A 6,196-nucleotide genomic window follows, 5' to 3' on the forward strand; every position below is an offset into this window, starting at 1 on the left:
TACAAGTGAGGGAATACAGGGGTATGGGGGGATAGCTCTCAGTACAAGTGAGGGAATACAGGGGTAGGGGAGATAGCTCTCAGTACAAGTGAGGGAATACAGGGGTAGGGGGGATAGCTCTCAGTACAAGTGAGGGAATACAGGGGTAGGGGATAGCTCTCAGTACAAGTGAGGGAATACAGGGGTAGGGGGATAGCTCTCAGTACATACAGGGAGATGAGGGAACAGGGGTAGGGGATAGCTCTCAGTACAAGTGAGGGAATACAGGGGTAGGGGATAGCTCTCAGTACAAGTGAGGGAAAACAGGGGTAGGGGATAGCTCTACAGTAAAGGTGAGGGAATACAGGGGTAGGGGAGATAGCTCTCAGTAAAGTGAGGGAATACAGGGGTAGGGGAGGATAGCTCTCAGTACAAGTGAGGGGAATACAGGGGTAGGGAGATAGCTCTCAGTACAAGTGAGGGAATACAGGGTAGGGGGATAGCTCTCAGTACAAGTGAGGGAATACAGGGGTAGGGGAGATAGCTCTCAGTACAAGTGAGGGAATACAGGGTAGGGGAGGGGATAGCTCTCAGTACAAGTGAGGGAATCAGGGGGTAGGGGGATAGCTCTCAGTACAAGTGAGGGATACAGGGGTAGGGGGATAGCTCTCAGTACATAGGAGGGAATACAGGGTAGGGATAGCTCTCAGTACAAGTGAGGGAATACAGGGGTAGGGAGATAGCTCTCAGTACAAGTGAGGGAATACAGGGGTAGGGGGATAGCTCTCAGTACAAGTGAGGGAATACAGGGGTAGGGGGATAGCTCTCAGTACAAGTGAGGAATACAGGGGTAGGGGAGATAGCTCAGTACAAGTGAGGGAATACAGGGTAGGGGGATAGCTCTCAGTACAAGTGAGGGAAAAACAGGGGTAGGGGGATAGCTCTCAGTACAAGTGAGGAATACACAGGGTAGGGAGATAGCTCTCAGTACAAGTGAGGGAATACAGGGGTAGGGGGATAGCTTCTCATACAGAAAGTGAGGGAATTACAGGGGTAGGGGGATAGCTCTCAGTACAAGTGAGGGAATACTCATGGGGTAGGGGAGATGCTCTCAGTACAAGTGAGGGAATACAGGGGTAGGGGGGATAGCTTCTCAGTACAAGTGAGGGAATACAGGGGTAGGGAGATAAGCTCTCAGTACAAGTGAGGGAATACAGGGGTAGGGGAGATAGCTCTCAGTACAAGTGAGGGAATACAGGGGTTAGGGGGATAGCTCTCACAGTAAAGTGAGGGAATACAGGGGTAGGGGGATAGCTCTCCAGTACAAGTGAGGGAATACAGGGGTAGGGGGATAGCTCTCAGTACAAGTGACGGAATACAGGGATGGGAGAAGCTCACCAGTACGAGGTAGGGAATACAGGTGGATAGGGGGATAGCTCTCAGTACAAGTGAGGGAAATAACAGGGGATAGGGGAGATAGCTCTCAGTACAAGTGAGGGAATACAGGGGTAGGGGGAGATAGCTCTCAGTACAAGTGAGGAATTACAGGGTAGGGGGATAGCTCCCAGTACAAGTGAGGGAATACAGGGGTAGGGGGGATAGCTCTCAGTAGAGTTGAATACAGGGCTAGGAGGGGATAGCTCCCCAGTACAAGTGTAGGGAATACAGGGGTAGGGGGGATAGCTCTCAGTACAAATAGGGGGAATACAGGGGTAAGGGAGATAGCTCTCAGTACAAGTGAGGGAATACAGGGAGGTAGGGAGATAGCTCTCAGTACAAGTGAGGGAATACAGGGGTAGGGAGATAGCTCTCAGTACAAAGTGAGGGAATACAGGGGTAGGGGAGATAGTCTCTAGTACAAGTGAGGGAATACAGGGGTAGGGGGATAGCTCTCAGTACAAGTGAGGGATACAGGGTAGGGGGATAGCTCTCAGTACAAGGAGGGGAATACAGGGGTAGGGGGGATAGCTCCCAGTACAAGTAGAGGGAATACGGTAGGGAGGATAGCTTCTCAGTACAAGTGAGGGAATACAGGGAGTATGGGGGATAGCTCTCATACAGTGAGGGAATACAGGGTAGGGAGATAGCTCTCAGTACAAGTGAAGGGTAATACAGGGTACGGGGAGGATATGCTTCTCAGTACAAGTGAGGGGAATACAGGGGTAGGGGAGATAGTGCTCTCCTAGTACAAGTGAGGGAATACAGGGTAGGGGGATAGCTTCTCAGTACAAAGTGAGGGTTTAAAGGAGTGAACTATACAATAGGAGGAATACGATCTCAGCTTACAAACACTTGATGACTAAATGAGGAATACAGGGGTAGGGAGATAGCTCTCAGTACAAGTGAGGGAATACAAGGGGTAGGGGGATAGCTCTCAGTACAAGTGAGGGGAATAACAGGGGTAGGGGGGATAGCTCTCAGTACAAGTGAGGAATACAGGGTAGGGGGGGATAGCTCTCCAGTACAAGTCGAGAGCTGAATACAAGGGGTAGAGGGGATAGCTCTCAGTACAAGTGAGGAGATACAGGGGAGTACGGAGATATGTATACAGTACAGTAGATAGGGAGGATAGCTCTCCAGTACAGTGAGGAATACAGGGGTAGGGTAGCTCTCAGTACAATTAGGGAAATGGACTGGGTAGGGGGATAGCTCTCAGTACAAGTGAAGGGAATACAGGGAGCAGGTAGGGGAGTAGCTCTCAGTACAAGTGAGGAATACAGGGGTAGGGAGATAGCTCTCAGTACAAGTGAGGGAATACAGGGGTAGGGGGATAGCTCTCAGTACAAGTGAGGGAATACAGGGGTAGGGAGATAGCTCTCAGTACAAGTGAGGGAATACAGGGGTAGGGGGATAGCTCTCAGTACAAGTGAGGGAATACAGGGGTAGGGGGATTAGCTCTCAGTACAAGTGAGGGAATACAGGGGTAGGGGGAGATAGCTCTCAGACAAGTGAGGGAATACAGGGGTAGGGGGATAGCTCTCAGTACAAGTGAGGGAATACAGGGTAGGGGGATAGCTCTCAGTACAAGTGAGGGAATACAGGAGGTAGGGGGATAGCTCTCAGTACCGTTAGGGGATACAGGGTAGGGGAGATAGCTCTCAGTACAAGTGAGGGAATACAGGGTAGGGGATAGCTCTCTCAGTACAAGTGAGGGAATACAGGTAGGGGATAGCTCTCATGTACAACTGAGTTACTAAAGGAAATCCTCCCGTGACAAGTGAGAATACAGGGGTAGGGGGATAGCTCTCAGTACAAGTGAGGGAATACAGGGGTAGAGAGGGATAGCTCTCAGTACAAGTGATGGAATACAGGGGTAGAGGGGAATAGCTCTCAGTTACAAGTGAGGAATACAGGGTAGGGGATAAGGATACAGTAGAGGAAGATAAGGGTGGAGATAGCTCTGCATAAAAGTGAGGGAGTTACGAGGGGGTAGGTGGAGGGATAGCTCTCCAGTTTACAAGTGAAAAGGGAATACAGGTAGGGGATAGCTCTCAGTACAAGTGAGGGAATACAGGGGTTAGGGGAGGATAGCTCTCCAGTACAAGTGAGATACAGGGAATAGCAGGACTAGGTTTAGGGTGAGGGATAGCTCTCAGTACAAGTGAGGGATACAGGGGTAGGGGAGATAGCTCTCAGTACAAGTGAGGGAATACAGGGGTAGGGGATAGCTCTCAGTACAAGTGAGGAATACAGGGGTAGGGGATAGCTCTCTCAGTACAAATGGGGAATCAGGAGGTAGGGGATAGCTCTCAGTACAAGTGAGGGAATACAGGGGTAGGGGGAGATAGCTCTCAGTACAAGTGAGGAATACAGGGTAGGGGGATAGCTCTCAGTACAAGTGAGGAATACAGGGGTAGGGGGGATAGCTCCAGTACAAGTGAGGAATTACAGGGGTAGGGGGATAGCTCTCAGTACAAGTGAGGGAATACAGGGGTAGGGGGATAGCTCTCAGTACAAGTAAGGGAAATACAGGGGTAGGGGGATAGCTCTCAGTACAAGTGAGGGAATACAGGGTATGGGAAGATAGCTCTCAGTACAAGTTGAGGGAAATACAGGGGTAGGGGGGGATAGCTCTCCGTACAAGTGAGGGAATACAGGGGTAGGGGGATAGCTCTCAGTACAAAGTGAGGGAATACAGGGTAGGGAGATGCTCTCAGTACAAAGTGAGGGAATACAGGTAGGGGGATAGCTCTCAGTACAAAGTGGGAATACAGGGGTAGGGAGATAGCTCTCAGTAAGCAAGTGAGGAATACAAGGGAGAGTAGGGGTAGCTCTCAGTACAAGTGAGGGGAATACAGGGGCTAGGGGGGATAGCTCTACAGTACACAGTGAGGGAATACAGGGGTAGGGAGGATACGTTTCTCAGTTACAAGTGTAGAGGGGAGTATTTACAGCGGAATGGGTAGGGGGGACTAGCTCCAGTACAAGTGAGGGAATACAGGGGGTAGGGGTAGCTTCAGTAAGTGAGGGAATACAGGGTATGGGAGATAGCGCTCTCAGTACAAAGTGAGGAATACAGGGGTATGGGGAGATAGCTCCTGACGTACAAGTGAGGGGAATACCAGGGGTAGGGGGGATAGCTCTCCAGTACAAGTGTAGGGAGATTATCAGTAGTGTTAGGGGGATAGCTCTCAGTACAAGGAATGAGGGAATACAGGGTAGGGGGGATAGCTCTCAGTACAAGTGGGGAATACAGGATGGGATAGGGTAAGCTCTCAGTACAAGTGAGGGAATACAGGGAGGTGGGGGAATAGCTCTCAGTACAAGTGAGGAGATACAGGCGGCTTAAGGGGGATAAAAATGCTCTCAGTAAATGAGGAATATACAGGGGTAGGGGTATAGCTCTAAAGTACAAGTGAGGGATATACAGGGTAGAGGGGAGATAGCTCTCAGTACAAGTGAGGGAATACAGAGGGTAGGGGGATAGCTCTCAAGTACAAGTGAGGGAATACAGAGGGGGATAGTGCGACAAGGAAAGGGGGATAGCTCTCAGTACAAGTGACGGGGAATACAGGGTAAGGAGATGCTCTTCAGTACAAGTGAGGGAATACAGGGGTAGGGGGGATAGCTCTCATTACAAGTGAGGGCGAATACAGTCGGTGTGATGGCCAGAGATACCTACTCCCAAGTTACAAGAGTGAAAAGGGAAAGTACCAGGATCCGGTAGGGGGTGCGGATAGGCTACTCAGTGATCTAAGTTGAAGAGGGATACCTAGGGCTGTCTTTAGGTGGACCGATCATGCTCTTCGTTAGTACAAGTGGAATTGTGGGAATTCTATGGAGGGTAGAGGGCGAATAGCTCTCTCGTACCTCAGGAATAATCTTAGCGCCATGGATAGGGAGAAGGGATGAAGCTCCATAGTACAAGTGAAGGGATTACAGGGGTTTAGGGGATAGCTCTCTAGTACAAGTGAGGAATACAGGTTGGGAGTTAGGGGCAGGATAGCTCCCAGATAACAAAGTGAAGGGAATAACAGGTGGTAGGAGTGGTGTATCGCCTTCTCACGTACAAGTGAAAGGGAAAAGAGATACAGGTGCTGTTCAGTGGGAGGGATAGCTCTCAAGTACAAGTACACGCTGGGTAATTTATCAGCGTTGGTTATGGGATGATAGTTCTTTCTCAGTATCAAATTGAGGGAGAATAAAGGGGATGATGCGGGAGATAGCTCTCAAGTAACAAAGTGGAGGGAATAACCAGGGGATGTCATTTGGGTTTTTGGGGGAACTCTTCAGTATGCAGGTGAGGGGAATACAGGGTTAGCGTAGGGGGGGGACTAAGCTCTGCAAGTTACGCGAACGTGAGGGGAATACAGGAGGGTGAATGGGGGCGAAGTAGACTGCTCTCAGGTTTTATTTATTAACTAAATGAGGACTCGAGGGCAATTACAGGGGTAGGGGGGTTTTAGTACAATGGTCGAGGGTGATTAATACAGGATAGGGTCAGGAAGGATAGCTCTCAGTACAAGTGAGGGAATACAGGGGTATGGGATAGCTCCCGTTGTAACAAGTTTAGGGATAATACAGGGTTTAGTATGGGAGCATAATAGCTGGTGCGAAGTACAGAGTGAGCGGGGAAATAGAGGGGGTATGGGTAGACCGAAGATATGCTCATTCTCAGTACAAGTGGAGGGAAGATCCCAGGGCCAGGATTCCCCTATGTGGAGATGAGCTCTTTCCCAGTACAACATCTAGTCGTGACGATCTTCTCTCTCTCTTC

General features: G+C 50.0%; 1 protein-coding gene across 1 annotated transcript in view; it reads right to left on the reverse strand.

The window, feature by feature from the left end:
- The window catches only part of LOC116410224, a 75,025-nt gene that overhangs the window by 21,261 nt on the left and 47,568 nt on the right, over positions 1 to 6,196 (reverse strand). The gene's annotated exons all lie outside the window — the stretch shown is intronic.

Source organism: Xenopus tropicalis, chromosome 4 (assembly GCF_000004195.4).
Source record: "Xenopus tropicalis strain Nigerian chromosome 4, UCB_Xtro_10.0, whole genome shotgun sequence".
NCBI classification, from domain to species: Eukaryota; Metazoa; Chordata; class Amphibia; order Anura; family Pipidae; genus Xenopus; species Xenopus tropicalis.